Source organism: Hordeum vulgare, chromosome 5H, assembly GCF_904849725.1.
Source record: "Hordeum vulgare subsp. vulgare chromosome 5H, MorexV3_pseudomolecules_assembly, whole genome shotgun sequence".
Taxonomy (NCBI): Eukaryota; Viridiplantae; Streptophyta; class Magnoliopsida; order Poales; family Poaceae; genus Hordeum; species Hordeum vulgare.
In genome coordinates this window covers 580,111,531-580,130,339 of record NC_058522.1, presented here as the reverse complement: position 1 = coordinate 580,130,339, position 18,809 = coordinate 580,111,531, and positions in this window count along the sequence as shown.

The following is an 18,809-nucleotide window of genomic DNA, read 5'->3' as shown; positions in this document are numbered from 1 at the left end:
TGCCCACCATTGCTTCTTCATAATTTGCAGGTTCATTGTTGTCTAACAACATGATTGACATGACAGGATTACCGTACCACTCTGGAGCAGCACGTGGTCTCGTCGACCTGCGTGGTTCGACAGGAACTTGAACCGGAGTTTCATGATCATCATCATTAACTTCCTCCTCAACCGGCATCGCAACGACAGAGGTTTCCCCTTGCCCTGCGCCACCATCTAGAGGGATGAGAGGTTCGACAACCTCATCAAGTTCTATCTTCCTCCCACTCAATGCTCTCGAGAGAAACTCCTTCTCGAGAAAAGCTCCGTTTTTAGCAACAAACACTTTGCCCTCGGATTTGAGATAGAAGGTGTACCCAACTGTCTCTTTTGGGTAACCTATGACGATGCACCTTTCCGCTTTGGGTTCCAGCTTTTCAGGTTGAAGCTTTTTGACATAAGCATCACATCCCCAAACTTTAAGAAACGACAACTTTGGCCTTTTGCCATACCACAGTTCGTATGGTGTCGTCTCAACGGATTTTGATGGTGCCCTATTTAAAGTGAATGCAGCTGTGTCTAATGCATAACCCCAAAACGATAATGGAAAATCGGTAAGAGACATCATAGATCGCACCATCTCTAATAAAGTACGATTACGGCGTTTGGACACACCATTACGCCGTGGTGTTCCAGGCGGTGTCAACTGTGAAACAATTCCACATTGTCTTAAGTGAGCACCAAACTCGAAACTCAGATATTCACCCCCACGATCAGACCGTAGGAACTTGATCTTCTTGTTACGATGATTTTCAACTTCACTCTGAAATTGCTTGAACTTTTCAAATGTTTCAGACTTGTGCTTCATTAAGTAGACATAACCATATCTACTCAAATCGTCACTGAAGGTGAGAAAATAATGATATCCGCCGTGTGCCTCTACGCTCATCGGACCGCACACATCGGTATGTATGATTTCCAACAAGTCACTGGCACGCTCCATTGTTCCGGAGAACGGAGTTTTAGTCATCTTGCCCATGAGGCATGGTTCGCACATGTCAAGTGAATCAAAGTCAAGTGACTCCAAAAGTCCATCGGCATGGAGTTTCTTCATGCGCTTTACACCAATATGACCTAAGCGGCAGTGCCACAAAAATATGGCGCTATCATTGTTAACTCTAACTCTTTTGGTCTCAATGTTATGTATGTGTGTATCACTATCAAGATTCAATATGAACAATCCTCTCACATTGGATGCATGACCATAAAAGATGTTACTCATAGAAATAGAACAACCATTATTCTCTGACTTAAAAGAGTAACCGTCTCGCAATAAACAAGATCCATATATAATGTTCATGCTCAACGCAGGCACTAAATAACAATGATTCAAGTTCATAACTAATCCTGATGGTAACTGAAGTGAAACTGTGCCGACGGCGATTGCATCAACCTTGGAACCATTTCCTACGCGCATCGTCACTTCATCTTTCGCCAGCCTTCGTCTATTCCGCAGTTCCTGTTTCGAGTTGCAAATATGAGCAACAGAACCAGTATCGAATACCCAGGCACTACTACGAGAGCCGGTTAAGTACACATCAATAACATGTATATCAAATATACCTGATTTTTCTTTGGCCGCCTTCTTATCAGCCAGATACTTGGGGCAGTTCCGCTTCCAGTGACCCATACCCTTGCAATAGTAACACTCTGTTTCAAGCTTAGGTCCAGCTTTGGGTTTCTTCGTCGGATTGGCAACAGGCTTGCCGCTCTTCTTTGAATTACCCTTCTTGCCTTTGCCGTTTCTCTTGAAACTAGTGGTCTTATTCACCATCAACACTTGATGCTCTTTACGGAGTTCAGACTCTACGACTTTCAGCATCGCAAACAACTCGCCGGTGACTTGTTCATCCCTTGCATGTTGTAGTTCAACACAAAGCCTTTATAGCTTGGCGGCAGTGATTGAAGGATTCTGTCAGTGATAGCCTCTTGCGGGAGTTCAATCCCCAGCTCAGCTAGACGGTTTGAGTACCCACACATTTTGAGCACATGTTCACTGACAGACGAATTCTCCTCCATCTTGCAAGCATAGAATTTATCGGAGGTCTCATACCTCTCGATCCGGGCGTTCTTTTGAAAGATGAACATCAACTCCTGGAACATCTCATATGCTCCATGACGCTCAAAGCGACGTTGAAGTCCCGGTTCTAAGCCATACAAGACTGCACATTGAACTACTGAGTAGTCCTCCTTACGTGTTAACCAAGCGTTCTTAACATCCTGGTCAGCCGTAGCGGGTGGTTCATCTCCTAGCGTAGCATTAAGGACATAATCCTTCTTCCCAGCTTGTAAGATTAGCTTAAGATTATGAGCCCAGTCTACAAAGTTGCTTCCATCATCTTTCAACTTAGCTTTCTCTGGGAACGTATTAAAATTCAGGATGACTGTCGCGTGAGCCATGATCTACAACACAAATATATTCAAAGTGGACTTAGACTATGTTCAAGATAATTAGAGTTTAACTTAATCAAATTACTTGCTAAACTCCCACTCAAAAAGTACATCTTTCTAGTCATTTGAGTGGTTCATGATCCACTTACACTAGCTCAAGTCTGATCATCACGTGAGTTGAGTATAGTTTCAGTGGTAAGCATCCCTATGCTAATCATATCATCTATATGATTCATGATCGACCTTTCGGTCTCATGTGTTCCGAGGCCATGTCTGCACATGCTAGGCTCGTCAAGCTTAACCCGAGTGTTCCGCGTGTGCAACTGTTTTGCACCCGTTGTATGTGAACGTTGAGTCTATCACACCCGATCATCACGTGGTGTCTCGAAACGACGAACTGTAGCAACGGTGCACAGTCGGGGAGAACACAATTTCGTCTTGAAATTTTAGTGAGAGATCACCTCATAATGCTACCGTCGTTCTAAGAAAAATAAGGTGCATAAAAGGATTAACATCACATGCAATTCATAAGTGACATGATATGGCCATCATCACGTGCTCCTTGATCTCCATCACCAAAGCACCGGCACGATCTTCTTGTCACCGGCACCACACCATGATCTCCATCAACGTGTCGCCATCGGGGTTGTCGTGCTACTCATGCTATTACTACTAAAGCTACATCCTAGCAAAATAGTAAACGCATCTGCAAGCACAAACGTTAGTTTAAAGACAACCCTATGGCTCCTGCCGGTTGCCGTACCATCGACGTGCAAGTCGATATTATCTATTACAACATGATCATCTCATACATCCAATATATCACATCACATCGTTGGCCATATCACATCACAAGCATACCCTGCAAAAACAAGTTAGACGTCCTCTAATTTTGTTGTTGCATGTTTTACGTGGTGACCATGGGTATCTAGTAGGATCGCATCTTACTTACGCAAACACCACAACGGAGATATGTGAATTGCTATTTAACCTTATACAAGGACCTCCTCGGTCAAATCTGATTCAACTAAAGTTGGAGAAACTGACACTTGCCAGTCATCTTTGAGCAACGGGGTTACTCGTAGCGATGAAACCAGTCTCTCGTAAGCGTAGGAGTAATGTCGGTCCAAGCCGCTTCAATCCAACAATACCGCGGAATCAAGAAAAGACTAAGGAGGGCAGCAAAATGCACATCACCGCCCACAAAAACTTTTATGTTCTACTCGAGAGGACATCTACGCATGAACCTAGCTCATGATGCCACTGTTGGGGAACGTCGCATGGGAAACAAAAAATTTCCTACGCGCACGAAGACCTATCATGGTGATGTCCATCTACGAGAGGGGATATTCGATCTACATACCCTTGTAGATCGCACAGCAGAAGCGTTAGTGAACGCGGTTGATGTAGTGGAACGTCCTCACGTCCCTCGATCCGCCCCGCGATCAGTCCCACGATCTAGTGCCGAACGGACGGCACCTCCGCGTTCAGCACACGTACAGCTCGACGATGATCTCGGCCTTCTTGATCCAGCAAGAGAGACGGAGAGGTAGATGAGTTCTCCGGCAGCGTGACGGCGCTCCGGAGGTTGGTGATGATCTTATCTCGGCAGGGCTCCGCCCGAGCTCTGCAGAAACGCGATCTAGAGGTAAAACCGTGGAGATATGTGGTCGGGCTGCCGTGGCAAAGTTGTCTCAAATCAACCCAAAAACCTCCGTATATATAGGGGGAAGAGGGGGAGCCTTGCCTTGGGGTCCAAGGACCCCCAATGGGTTCGGCCGAGCCAAGGGGGGGAGTCCTCCCCTTCCAAACCGAATCCAACTAGGTTTGGAAGGAGGAGTCCTTCCCCTTTTTCCCACCTCCTCTTTTTTTTCTTTTCTCTTTGATTTTCTTCTTATGGCGCATAGGGCCTTCTTGGGCTGTCCCACCAACCCACTAAGGGCTGGTGCGCCACCCCCAAGGCCTATGGGCTTCCCCGGGGTGGGTTGCCCCCCCCCCCCCCTCGGTGAACACCCGGAACCCATTCGTCATTCCCGGTACATTCCCGGTAACTCCGAAAACCTTCCGGTAATCAAATAAGGTCATCCTATATATCAATCTTCGTTTACGGACCATTCCGGAAACCCTCGTGACGTCCGTTATCTCATCCGGGACTCCGAACAACATTCGGTAACCAACCATATAACTCAAATACGCATAAAACAACGTCGAACCTTAAGTGTGTAGACCCTGCGGGTTCGAGAACTATGTAGACATGACCCGAGTGACTCCTCGGTCAATATACAATAGCGGGACCTGGATGCCCATATTGGATCCTACATATTCTACGAAGATCTTATCGTTTGAACCTCAGTGCCAAGGATTCATATAATCCCGTATGTCATTCCCTTTGTCCTTCGGTATGTTACTTGCCCGAGATTCGATCGTCAGTATCCGCATACCTATTTCAATGTCGTTTACCGGCAAGTCTCTTTACTCGTTCCGTAATACAAGATCCCGCAACTTACACTAAGTCACATTGCTTGCAAGGCTTGTGTGTGATGTTGTATTACCGAGTGGGCCCCGAGATACCTCTCCGTCACACGGAGTGACAAATCCCAGTCTCGATCCATACTAACTCAACGAACACCTTCGGAGATACCTGTAGAGCATCTTTATAGTCACCCAGTTACGTTGCGACGTTTGATACACACAAAGCATTCCTCCGGTGTCAGTGAGTTATATGATCTCATGGTCATAGGAACAAATGCTTGACACGCAGAAAACAGTAGCAACAAAATGACACGATCAATATGCTACGTCTATTAGTTTGGGTCTTGTCCATCACGTGATTCTCCTAATGACGTGATCCAGTTATCAAGCAACAACACCTTGTTCATAATCAGAACACCCTGACTATCTTTGATCAACTAGCTAGCCAACTAGAGGCTTGCTAGGGACAGTGTTTTGTCTATGTATCCACACATGTATATAAGTCTTCATTCAATACAATTATAGCATGGATAATAAACGATTATCTTGATACAGGAATTATAAGAATAACTATATTTATTATTGCCTCTAGGGCATAATTCCAACACGGACAAGCTTTACCTTCTGGCCCTGATGCACGCTGGCATGGCCGTGAGATTCCAGCTGGCTTTGCTAAAGTCGGGGTGGATGAAATCATGGCGGGGTTTCATGATATGGAGCTCGACATAGCTGGACCCGAAGATAAGAGGACACTCGGAGAAGTACTGGGTGGAGTCATCCTATGGGACAAGAACTACATCAAGCTTCCAGGCTCGGCCCCAAGGACAACACCGCCTCCGAGTCGTCGCAGGTCACCTACACCTACATTACCTCCAAGCCCTCCACATGACGTCGGCCAACACAACACGAGTCCATCTCGATCATCGTCGCCGGACTTGGGTCGTCCGTCTCCGCCGCCGCCCGCTCCGGATACTAAGCGGAAGTGTGCCACCAAGAACGCTCCGCCGACGATTTCTAAGCGACGGAGCCCCCCAAAGCGCAAATGGTCGCCCCTCCCAAAGGTACCTCATGCTAATCTTCCTATCAGACCTTATGATCGTACCCCCGAGGAAAACGCCAGGATAGCAAAGGAACATCATGATGCGCAAATGAAAAAGAAGGAACCCGAGCCCCGCCCGGAATACACAGAGAAGCAAATAGGATTTGCAAAATACTTCACGACCCTTCCATCACAGTATGACTTACACCATAAGCCTGATGACTATACACGCACATTGCAGAAGGAAGTGAAAAAGAGCAGATCACGTGCAAGTGCAAGTGGGAGCAAATCAAGTTCAACTACAAGCAAGAAAAAATCAGACGTTCCTCAGCTTGGACAACAGGCCAAACAGTCGATCCCACCCCTCAGGGTGTTAACCGAGAATGTCCCCCTCCGGTGCAGGGGCAATATTTGGAATTAGCAAAGAAGTGGGCGGCTGAATGGGGTATCTCGGTTGAAGACATTCTGGCTTCCCAAGACGACAGGTTACCCAAGGCTGTGGTAGCCCCTAAGCCACAGGTTGTCATGGGAGCGCCTTTGGTCAGCAAACATAAGTTTGATGATCTCCCAACAAATATGCGTTACTTGCATACATGGTACTTAAGTGAATCAAAGAATGGGAGAACGATGATCGTGGTGAGTGTCCCACGGGAGTACTACGGCCGCCCCGAAGAAATTCATATCGACTTTGATGAACTCTTCCAGATGTACAATGGCGACGCCCTCGACAAATCGCTTATGAGTTGCTATTGTCTGTAAGTTTTTCAATTTGTTGTCTACATATAACTTGTTTAGTTATTTTAATTCATTGTCTATATATAACTTGTACTCTATTATGCAGAATGAAGATTCTGGATTGTAAAAGTAGGAACATCCTAAATATTGGGTTTATTGACCCAGATAAAATACATATAGCAACGCTAACTGATAAACCCAAGGAGACGGAGGAAAACCTTCTAAGGTTTCTAACAGATCAAAATTTCTATGACCACATACTGTTTCCATACAACTTCAGGTGAGGGTCTTTACTCTGTTGTGTCCATTCACTTATAAGTGTAATTGTTACTGACACACACACATATATATATACATGTGCAGCTTTCATTGGATTCTGTTGGACATTCAAATTGATAAGGGAAGAGTTGATGCCTTTGACCCATTATCGAGACCCTTGGAACAGTTCCAAAGCCTGCAGGACATGCTCCAAGGGTAATTTCAATCATTCTTGAGCTCTATCGGTCTCTTTCGATGATTTTCTGATATATCAGTTAATGAAAAACTTAGCAAATCATTATCCTTGTCGGGCAGGGTTTGGAAGCGGTTTAAGTGCGTGACTCCCGGTATCGAGCCTGAGAAGCTGACCTTTAAAGCGGCTCAGGTAAGTAGTAGTATGATATACTTCTATTTTCGATACATTTATGAAGCTAGATTATTATTTTGATTATATATATTCTATTCTCGTAAAGTGCAACCAGCGGCCACGGGGGACGCATCTATGCGGATACTATGTTTGCGAGACCATTCGCACGTTTACCTCTGAGCACAAGGATCACAGATTCGACGTAAGCAATGAACATTCACACCTCTATTTTTACCCGTCATTCTTTGTTATCATGATTTATATTCATATTCATCTCCTCTTCTTATATAGTACACGGCCATGAGGACGAAGGTCCTACCAGAGTAACGCGCGATTGCTGTTGCAGAGGAGCTTGCGACCTTTCTGAGGACGGAAGCTATAGATGACAAAGGACGATTTAGTGTAGCTAGGGGCCATTACTGATGTTCGTCCATGTAATCGAATAGACGGGCTCTAGTCCCGATAATTCAGATCTCCATATAATTGTATATATATGCTCGCTTGTAAGATAAGTTAATCTTATATATATATATGCATAATTATTTCTATTTAAATTATATGAAAACTAATTCCCGAACACCAAACGAGGCATCACGTTAATCTCCCGAACACCTAAACCCTAAAACCCTAAAACCTAAAAATAAACAAAATCTGAAACTCTTTAGTCCCGGTCCGTGTAACGAACCGGGAATAAAGGACCTGCCCCTGAGGGCGCTACGAGGCGCCCACGTGGAGCACCTTTAGTCCTGGCTTGGAACAAGGCCGGGACTAAAGGTTAGGCCTTTAGTCCCGGTTGATGAACCGGGACTAAAGCCCCTTACGGGTCGGGGCTAAAGGCCCCGTCCCCACTAGTGAGTCCAAACCGAACTCAACATGCATGCATACTGCCAAGACACCTCCTAGCCGAACTAAACAATTGAGCTGAAAACTAAATAATCTACTACTAGACAAGATTATCACTAACATTCTCTCCCTAATCTTGACATGTCATCTCCTTGTGCTCTCTTTGGAATTGACTCGTTGTTAACTCGTGACTTGTCGACACATAGACTAAACCGTCGTATCCGTACATTGAGTATGACCCGTCTGGAAACATGTAGAACCTCCTTGCTCTACAATGTTGTGCCACCACCATTGCTTGGACGATGCCTTGCACTCGGTCCGCACCATACTCCATGTACTTGCTTGCAGTAGATCCACTCTCCATTGCTCGCACACCTCCTCGCTTTACGATGGCTTGGCCTACCATCGCCCGCCTTCGGCATCACACCGAATCCATACTGGCCACAACCAGGACGCTCCACGAGGACATGGACATGACTCACGGAACAACGTGCACACCACTTCAACTTCAACGAATCATCACCAAGACGAGCACTTGGACATGACGACTCCCGAACATGCGACTCGCACGACTCTTTGACTCGTCCAACTCCCCTGGACGACGATCTTGATGGGCTTCAGTGCCGCACCTCGGCACCACCTCTCCAATCAATGATCTCCTTCCACCACCTTGCCCGACGACAGCCCGCCGTCTCCCTCCATATCGCTCCGCCGAACGACGATCTCCTGAACCTCCTCATCCTCCATCGCTCAACGAACGACTATTGTCCGCTCCTCCTTGTTGGTGCACCATCCAACGACTATATAGCCCGCCCCGAGGCGCTTGTCGGGTCGCCTCCCCGGGGCAAGCGCAGCTTCTCCTCGACCTTGCTCTGATATCAATTGTTGGAACTCCGTCACAGGATCGATCACATCAAATCACGACAAACACGCGCACACAAAATCTTGTAGCCAAGGGCCCTTGTCGTACCCTAATTTTCCCTCTTTATTTTCTTCTTTTTATCTCAATTCAAGGTATCAAAACTGAAGCCCCTCGTGCACACACACACACACACACACACACACACACACACACACACACACACACACACACACACACACATATATATATATATATATATATATATATATACAGGAACAACCGACTCATAGACTACGTAAAACTTGATTTCTAGTCCAAACCGGACTGCTGGCAACTCTTATCTAACTAGGACACGTCTAACACTAGGACACGGCTAATACGTAGCTAAAATCTTCTGCTCTCGATGCACACACCATGTACAAGTCCAAACTGAACTCAACACGCATGCATACTGCCAAGACACCTCCTAGCCGAACTAAACAATTGAGCTGAAAACTAACTAATCTACTACTAGACAAGATTATCACTAACATTCTCTCCCTAATCTTGACATGTCATCTCCTTGTGCTCTCTTTGGAATTGACTTGTTGTTAACTCGTGACTTGTCGACACATGGACTAAACCGTCGTATCCGTACATTGAGTATGACCCCTCTGGAAACATGTAGAACCTCCTTGCTCTACAATGTTGTGCCACCGCCATTGCTTGGACGATGCGTTGCACTCGGTCCGCACCATACTCCATGTACTTGATTGCAGTAGATCCACTCTCCATTGCTCGCACACCTCCTTGCTTTACGATGGCTTGGACTACCATCGTCCGCCTTCGGCATCACACCGAATCCATACTGGCCACAACCAGGACGCTCCACGAGGACATGGACATGACTCACGGAACACCGTGCACACCACTTCAACTTCAACGAATCGTCACCCAGACGAGCACTTGGACATGACGACTCCCGAACATGCGACTCGCACGACTCTTTGACTCGTCCAACTCCCCTGGACAACGATCTTGATGGGCTCCAGCGCCGCACCTCGGCACCACCTCTCCAATCAATGATCTCCTTCCACCACCTTGCCCGACGACAGCCCGCCGTCTCCCTCCATATCGCTCCGCCGAATGACGATCTCCTGAACCTCCTCATCCTCCATCGCTCAACGAACGACCATTGTCCGCTCCTCCTTGTTCGTGCACCATCCAACGACTATATAGCCCGCCCGGAGGCACTTGTCGGGTCGCCTCCCCGGGGCAAGCGCAGCTTCTCCTCGACCTTGCTCTGATACCAATTGTTGGAACTCCGTCACAGGATCGATCACATCAAATCACGACAAACACGCGCACACAAAATCTTGTAGCCAAGGGCCCTTGTCGTACCCTAATTTTCCCTCTTTATTTTCTTCTTTTTATCTCAACTCAAGGTATCAAGACTGAAGCCCCTCGTGCACATATATATATACAGGAACAACCGACTCATAGACTACGTAAAACTTGATTTCTAGTCCAAACCGGACTGCTGGCAACTCTTATCTAACTAGGACACGTCTAACACTAGGACATGGCTAACACGTAGCTAAAATCTTCTACTCTCGATGCACACACCATGTACAAGTCCAAACCGAACTCAACATGCATGCATACTGCCAAGACACCTCCTAGCCGAACTAAACAATTGAGCTGAAAACTAACTAATCTACTACTAGACAAGATTATCACTAACATTCTCTCCCTGATCTTGACATGTCATCTCCTTGTGCTCTCTTTGGAATTGACTCGTTGTTAACTCGTGACTTGTCGACACATAGACTAAACCGTCGTATCCGTACATTGAGTATTTCCCCATCAATGACATAATTAGCCCATTTAGCTCCAAAAAGACATTATAAGCTCAAAATGGCATAAGAACTTTGGTTAGCTTATTAATATTATATACTTAGCTTGTTTTCCTCTAAAATGGGATAATTAGCCCATTTAGCTTCAAAAAGACATAGTTAGCTAATTTAGCTCCAAGAAGAGGAGAAGAGGAGAAGAAATAGGAAAAATGAAAAGAAAGAAGAAGAAGAAGAAGAAGAAGAAGAAGAAGAAGAAGAGAAGAAGGAGAAGGAGGAGGAGGAGAAGGAGGAGAAGGCCAAAGACCTTCTAGTCCTTCTCCTCCTCCTCCTCCTTCTCCTCATTCTTCTTGATTTCTTCTTCTTCTCCTCCTCCTCTTATTTCTTCTCCTCTTTCATATTTTCCTTGCCTTAATTTCCCCAACAATGACATAATTAGCCCATTTAGCTCCAAAAAGACATTATAAGCTCAAAATGGCATAAGAACCTTGGTTAGCTCATTAATATTATATATTTAGCTTGTTTTCCTCTAAAATGGGATAATTAGCCCATTTAGCTCCAAAAAGACATAGTTAGCTAATTGAGCTCCAAGAAGAGGAGAAGAGGAGAAGAAATAGGAAAAATGGAAAGAAAGAAGAAGAAGAAGAAGAAGAAGAAGAAGAAGAAGAGAAGAAGAAGGAGAAGGAGCAGGAGGAGGAGGAGGAGAAAGCCAAGGACATTCTAGTCCTTCTCCTCCTCCTCCTTATCTTCCTTCTTCTTGATTTATTCTTGTTCTTCTTCTCCTCCTATTTATTCTCCTCTTTCATATTCTCCTTGCCTTAATTTACCTAACAATGACATAATTATCCCATTTAGCTCCAAAAAGACATTATAAGCTCAAAATGGCATAAGAACCTTGGTTAGCTCATTAATATTATATACTTAGCTTGTTTTCCTCTAAAATGGGATAATTAGCCCATTTAGATCCAAAAAGACATAGTTAGCTAATTGAGCTCCAAGAAGAGGAGAAGAGGAGAAGAAATAGGAAAAATGAAAAGAAAGAAGAAGAAGAAGAAGAAGAGAAGAAGGAGAAGGAGGAGAAGGAGAAGGAGGAGAAGGCCAAGGACCTTCTAGTCCTTCTCCTCCTCCTCCTCCTTCTCCTCCTTCTTCTTGATTTCTTCTTCTTCTCCTCCTCCTCCTCTTTCTTCCCCTCTTTCATATTCTCCTTGCCTTAATTTCCCCAACAATGACATAATTAGCCCATTTAACTCCAAAAAGACATTATAAGCTCAAAATGGCATAAGAACCTTGGTTAGCTCATTAATATTCTATACTTAGCTTGTTTTCCTCTATAATGACATAATTAGCCCATTTAGCTCCAAAGAGACATAGTTAGCTAACTTAGCTCCAAGAAGAGAAGAAGAGGAGAAATGAAAAGGAAGAACATAAAGAAGAAGAGAAAGAGAAGAAAAGGAGAAGGAGAAGGAGGAGGAGAAGAAGAAGAGAAGGAGGAGAAGGAGCCCTCCTTATTCTCCTTCTTCTTCCCTCCTTCTTCTCCTCTTCTTATCCTTCTTATTCTCATATTCTCCTCCTCCTTCTCCTTCTCCTCATCCTCCTCCTCCTCCTCCTCCTTATTCTTGTTTTTTCTTCTCCTTCTTCTCTTCTTGCTTCTTCTCTTTTTTCTTCAATTTAGCTTATTTGTCATATATATGTTTTTGTTCTTCTTCTTCTAACTTTCTTATTCCCATTTTGCAGATTGGATGTACTACATGCATGGAAGCTGACATTGGAGTGCTTTAGTACCCGTTTTTATTTGAGTTGATGAACAATGTGGAACTATATGTATATGTATATATGGATGAACAATATATGTGCAACTATATGTATGTATATATGGATTAAATTTTGTATGTGTTGGTTCTTTTGATATATGGGATGTACGTTGATGAACAAATGGCATTGATGAGCTTTATATGTATATCATATATGTGTTGTGACCTATTTATCATATATGTGCTATGAATTATATATATATGTGCCGTGAAATAGAAAAAATAAATAAATAATGTGACAATATAGGCTCTTTGCCGTCTGCCAGCTGATGACAAAGGCCTTTGCCATCAACTGACCGACGGCAAAGGTGCCACATGGCACCCAGCTGTGCTCCCTGGGTGTCCATATAGTCTCTTTGTCGTCTGCTTCCTGGGGGGCTGACGGCAAAGAAGAGGGCATAGAGGAGGGGGGAGGAGGGGTCGGCAGACGGCAAAGAGTGGAGGGGGGAGGAGGTGGAGGCAGACGGCAAAGAGTGGAGGTAGAGGCAGACGACAAAGCCTCCGTTAGGGGCTAACAGAGGCAACGCCTGTCGGCTGCCGTCTCGACCTCTTTGCCGACTGCTCTTATGAAAAAGCCGATGTCGTAGGCTGACGCAGAATTTTCGCCGTCAGGAGTTTTCTTTGCCGTCTTAGTATTACTCTTTGTCGTTGGTGGAGTCCTCTTTGCCGTCTGTGATGGCAGACGGCAAAGAAGCTGATCCCTGTAGTGAGTGGTAAGTGCAGGAGAAGATGTCGATCCCTTGGCGATGGACTTTGTTGGTTACAGTGCAAATAGCTTGGTGCCCTGGTGATGATTAGAATTATGTCAGTTGGTGAAACTTTCGTTTTATCTTGTGCTCTTTTGTGAGCCTGGTCCGATTATGGTTGTTGGGACCCCTGGTAGCGGTGCTGGTTCATGGTAGTGTAACTTTTGATCTTTTGCGTAGTATCGGATGATATCAGGTTTTCGCCCCGCAGTTTGTGTTCCTGATGACAGGCATAAACGGTGGGTTTCCTGATATTGTTAGGAACTCGTTTTTTTCCCTTTCCCTCTCTTTCTGGTTCTGGTCTCAAAAACATTGTATTTTCGTTATGAAAGTAATGGAAAGGGGAGAAAGCCCGGTTCGAAAAAAAAGGTAGGGAAAAGTTGCATTGTAACTAAGGGGTCAAACAGAAAAATGATGGTGCAATATCTGATTCTTTTGCTCGCACACTTGAACGCACAAAAAACGAGAAATGAAAAACAAGAGAAGTTCTCAAAGAAAAAAAAACAGGATTGAAACATCGACCAAGCTAATTCAGAAAACAAGAACTACAACATTTCCACTAGACACAGCTACAACACACGATATTTTGACCATATCGATATTGCAGAATCAGCGTCTTACATGTTTTTATCTACGAAATTGGGCGCCGGTGACACATCACACAACCCAGCAAAGATCTGTAGGGTGCTCCTTTCAATCGACAAACATCGGATGCCTTCAGTTACAAGTCTGAATTTCAAGCATAAAACACACTACATCAATCACGTAAGTCCGCTTGGGTGTGTGTGCAGGACTGCAGGTTTTCTTCCTCTAGCGACTTGCTAGACGCCTTTTCAAAGATTATCCTTTTGCGGACATGCAGTGCTCTTGTGACCTTAACCTATGCGGATAGAACATGACCTAGTCCTTCTAGCTGCTTGTTCGTACTGCCGGCTGGCCTCTTCTTCGACGGCACTGCAAAACTATATAAACATTGCGAGCCACTCTATGCCTGAATTGCTGGACAAAAATGTCCTAGCCCAAATCCTCCAGAATCAGTTGCAATTTCTCTTTCAGATATCCCCATACCATCACGTACAGCAGCTACTGGCTCAAATGCCGTTTTCACATTTCTCAGAGAAGAACTCTAGGCCATCCGTCGCCTGTGCAACTATACCAGGAGAAGGGGATGAATGGTAACGAGGCAAAAAATATAAGCACCATGTGGAAATAAATGTAGAGCTATCCCATCAAACTAATATGTAATGACTCACCAACCCACACCGTGGCCAGCCCACATGTGCGACCTTCAAACCAGCCCAGTAGGAAGTAACTGAGGCACATGTATAACGAAAGCACCGCAGCCATGGCACTGGTGTATTTTGCAATTTAATAGCCAATGTATAACCACCCAAAAAACAAGCAGCACCCATCGTAATGCTATGCCCCACGGCACAGATTTCGGCCTTCGGGTAGCCCGGCCTCCAAAACGCCACACTCCCTTCTCCTCCTCCTCCTCCTCCTTCTCCTTCTTCTTCTCTTCTTCTTCTTTTCATTTTTTCTCTTTCTTCTCCTCTTCTCCTCCTTTCTTCTTCTTTTTTTTCTCCTCCTCCTCCTCCTCCTATTCTCCTCTTCTTCTTCTTCTTCTTCTTCTCCTCCCCCTCCTCCTCCTCCTATTCTCCTATTCTTCTTTTTCTTCCTCTTATTTCTATTTCTATTTTTATTTATCCTCTTCTTCTACTTATTCTTCTTTTTTCTCTTCTTCTCCTTCTTATTTTTTTCTTCTTCTCTTCTTCTCTTAGCCAGCATGGGTTTGATGGAAAACCTATGATTCCTGGATAATAAGAGGCCCAGAAGTAAATGAATTTGTTTCAAAACAAAAGATGTGTTGTAGCTGTATGATTCTATCGGCAATTAAGCTGTGACGATGAGACATGCTCTACATGCCTATATGTGATGGAATAAATAAAAGTATAAAGTCAAAGTGAAAGTTGAGATCAAGGGGGAGAATGTTAGGTTGATCTCTTCCATGTGGGCCCAACGGCCCACCGGGCCCTTGATCCATGCGCCCTGATCGGGGGCGCCCAACCCGTTATGGTTGGTGGGCCCCTGTTGTGACCTGCGCTATAAATAAAGTGGTGGGGGTCGGGGCGCACGGTACGAGGTTCACCGCGCCGCCAGACTCCCCACCAACACACCCTTCCGATCTAGGGTTAGCGCAGTGCTCACGGGAAGCACCACCCACGACCACACTTTTCTCTCGCGTCTCCGACGACTACACCGGCACCGATGGCCGGAGCAGGGAGTTCCACGGGCTCGGGATTAGGTGAGTATAAGGATTACACTGGATCTATCTTTGCCTAGTCATTCTACGGCTTCAACAACGTCGAGCAGTGTATAGGCTGCACATGTTGTCCTGTACATGTTTGTAGGGGGTGGCAGGTGTGCCCGCTCGGCTGTGCCGACTCGTCTACATGAGATGTCACTGTTTATTTGCTACCAAATACGGGCAAACTGTACAACGATCTCAACTGAAATACGGTAGTTGCATACCCGCGTGACAGTCATCACGGCAAGGACAAGCGGATGTGACTCGTAACGAGCAGTTAGCTCTAGAGGAAGGGACGATTACAGAATCTTCAGAGAATAATAAGCAGGTGTGGACGCGACTATGGAAACTAAAAGTGCTGCCCAAGGTCCGTGTGTTCTGGTGGCGAGTCCTTCGGGGTATACTACCGGTGGAAATGACACTACAACACAGGCATATAGCAACCTTAGCGCGATGCAAGGTCTGCAAAGGTATGGATGAAGATATGCTTCATGCATTGATTAAGTGCTCTCATGCGCAAAGCTTTTGGGCAGAAGCGAGAAGCTGGCTTCACCTCAAGATGCTGGAGCTACACCCTGGTACGTGGTGCAAGGATATCCTCTGTGATCCACGTTTTACTGAGGCGGACAAGGCTAAAATAGTTACTGTCATGTGGGCGATCTGGACATCACGTAACAGCATAACACATGATAGAGTGAGTATGGACCCGATCCAGTCCATGAAGCGTATTAGAGAAACACTGGCTCTTTTGGAACTCCCATTGGAGCAAACCAAGACACTGCCTGGGTATGGATGGAGACCGCCTGAAGTTGATTGGGTCAAAATCAACACGGATGCTAGTGTTTCAGTGATTGAGAACAAGAGTGGAATAGGAGGTTTAGCTAGATCTCCTGCCTCATTTGTTGCTGCCTGGAATAAGCCTTACCCTGATGTCACAGATCCTCTTATTGCAGAAGCGTTGGCTTTGCGAGATGGGGTGATATTTGCAAAGCTCTGGGGTTCTCGCGAGTGGTTATGGAAACAGATTGTTTGGAGATGGTACAGCTATGGCACTCGCGACGCTTTTCGCGCTCTATTGTAGCGCCGTTACTTTTAGAAATTGATGAGCTAGCCTTATCCTTTCTTTCCTTTGATATTCAACATGTAATAAGAAGTGCCAACCTGCCGGCCCACTTGTGTGCGAAACATGCAAGCACACTTGGAGTTACCGACTGTTGGATGGACTCCCCGTCAGGTTTCCTCATGACCAGTGTGATGGCTGATCGTGTTGGTGCCATTGTTGTTGAATAAAGCTCATAGTTTCCAAAAAAAAAAAAAAGCGGATGTGATAAACGGCCTCCAGGTAGCTCGGCCACCAAAGTGCATTTCTGGTGAACACTGGAAATTGTAGCTTACCAAACAATACAGGATAGCTTCCGCGCAGCACTTGAAATGCAAATCATGCCCAAGAATGCATGGAAATGTTTACCAAAATAAAAGCTTGATAACAACTATAAAGCATAAAATGAAAAATTATATGTGAGAATTGAACATCGTACGATGCCACTGCTGAAAATTCTGGTCAATCCAGCAACTTACTGTGCAGCTCCATGAGTAAGTTGCTGACAGGTGAATTGCATTGTTTGGAGTGCAACTGATATGAAAATCTGCAGTGTGTAGAGCTCCCATAAGAACATGCATCGACTCTTTATTCTTAGAATAAGAACATAATTTATTAGATTTAATCGAAAATGTCACAATTGCAAATAATAATCACTGAATTATAACCAAAAAACCACCTCACATTCTTTTAAAGATGAACTGGCCAATACAAAAACGTAATAGAGTACATGATTCCTATAAGACTTCCCAAATTTCTGAAGATCCATACCACCACAATCAGACTAGCAACACAACTAACGCAGTGTTGGATTTTTGCTTGTAGGCTTTTGGCCCAAAGCCCAACTAAAATCCGAAATTATCATGGCCCATGTGTGTTAGTTGTTCCGCCGTTCCAGTTCATTGCGCCACCATCCAAGTCTTCTCCATCCCTCCTTCCAGCGTGCACCGCGAGAAGGGACAGCAGGCCTCCGGAATTCCGCCTCTCGTGATCCTGTACGGGAGAGGGGCGATCGGGTTTTTGGGGAGCGTACTCACGCGACTGCTGGGAGCGACGACTTCCTTGATGATGATTACTTCCCCGACCTCGGCAACCTCTTCATCAACGACATGGCCGAGAACCTCAACGTTGGCGGCTCGACTCCCGCTGCACCGTATGCAATCTTCTCCTCTTTATTTGAGATCATGCTAGATTTCCTATGTCTTGTTAGTGTCATAGATTCGATCTGCTCGTTTACTATGCTAGTCTGCATCGTTGCTGTAGTCTATACTATTGCTGTCATGATCTATTTATTGTTTATTTGGATTAAATCTTGTAGTAGTTTGCTCATATACTCAACAATCCAAAAAACCTGATTATAGGCAATTTATTCCAAATGATTTTGCTGCGCATCTAAAGCCACCCCTATTCAAGGGGGTGCAATATAAGAGATGGCACACGAGAGCAGTCTACTGATTTCAAACCATGTACTGCTATGACGCCACCTAGGGCAAGCCTGAGGGTGATCTTATTCCTGCACAACAGGAAGCTTTTGAGAAAATCGGTACCCTTTTTAAGGGCGCCCTTATGAGTGTTCTTGACGATTCCATTGTTGATTCGTATATGTCGTTTGACAACGGAAATGAGGCGAGGCGGTTGGTCGGTTCTGGCGCTGGTTCGGTGCAGGCTCAGTGCTTTTTTTCTGCAATGCTCGTCGACAGAGTCAGAACTGCCTGGTAGTTGGCGCCTGCGGTTAAGTGATTGGCAGTGGCCGACATGGCCTCAGCGTTTGCTTGCGATGAGGGCTATATTGATGATCGTCGATGGTGGAGTCGGAGTCGTCCTTGTGTAGGTGTGATGGCGATGACACGGGTTGCAGCCTTGACGGTGTTCTCTCCTCGACGACGTGTGCGTTCTTATGTGGGTTGCCAAGTCGTCATGTGTGTCCTGTGTGGACGTGTTGTAACGGTTTCGCCCGGTTTTCCGTTAATCAATCGGGCAATTCTCTTCTTAATAAATGAGATGAGG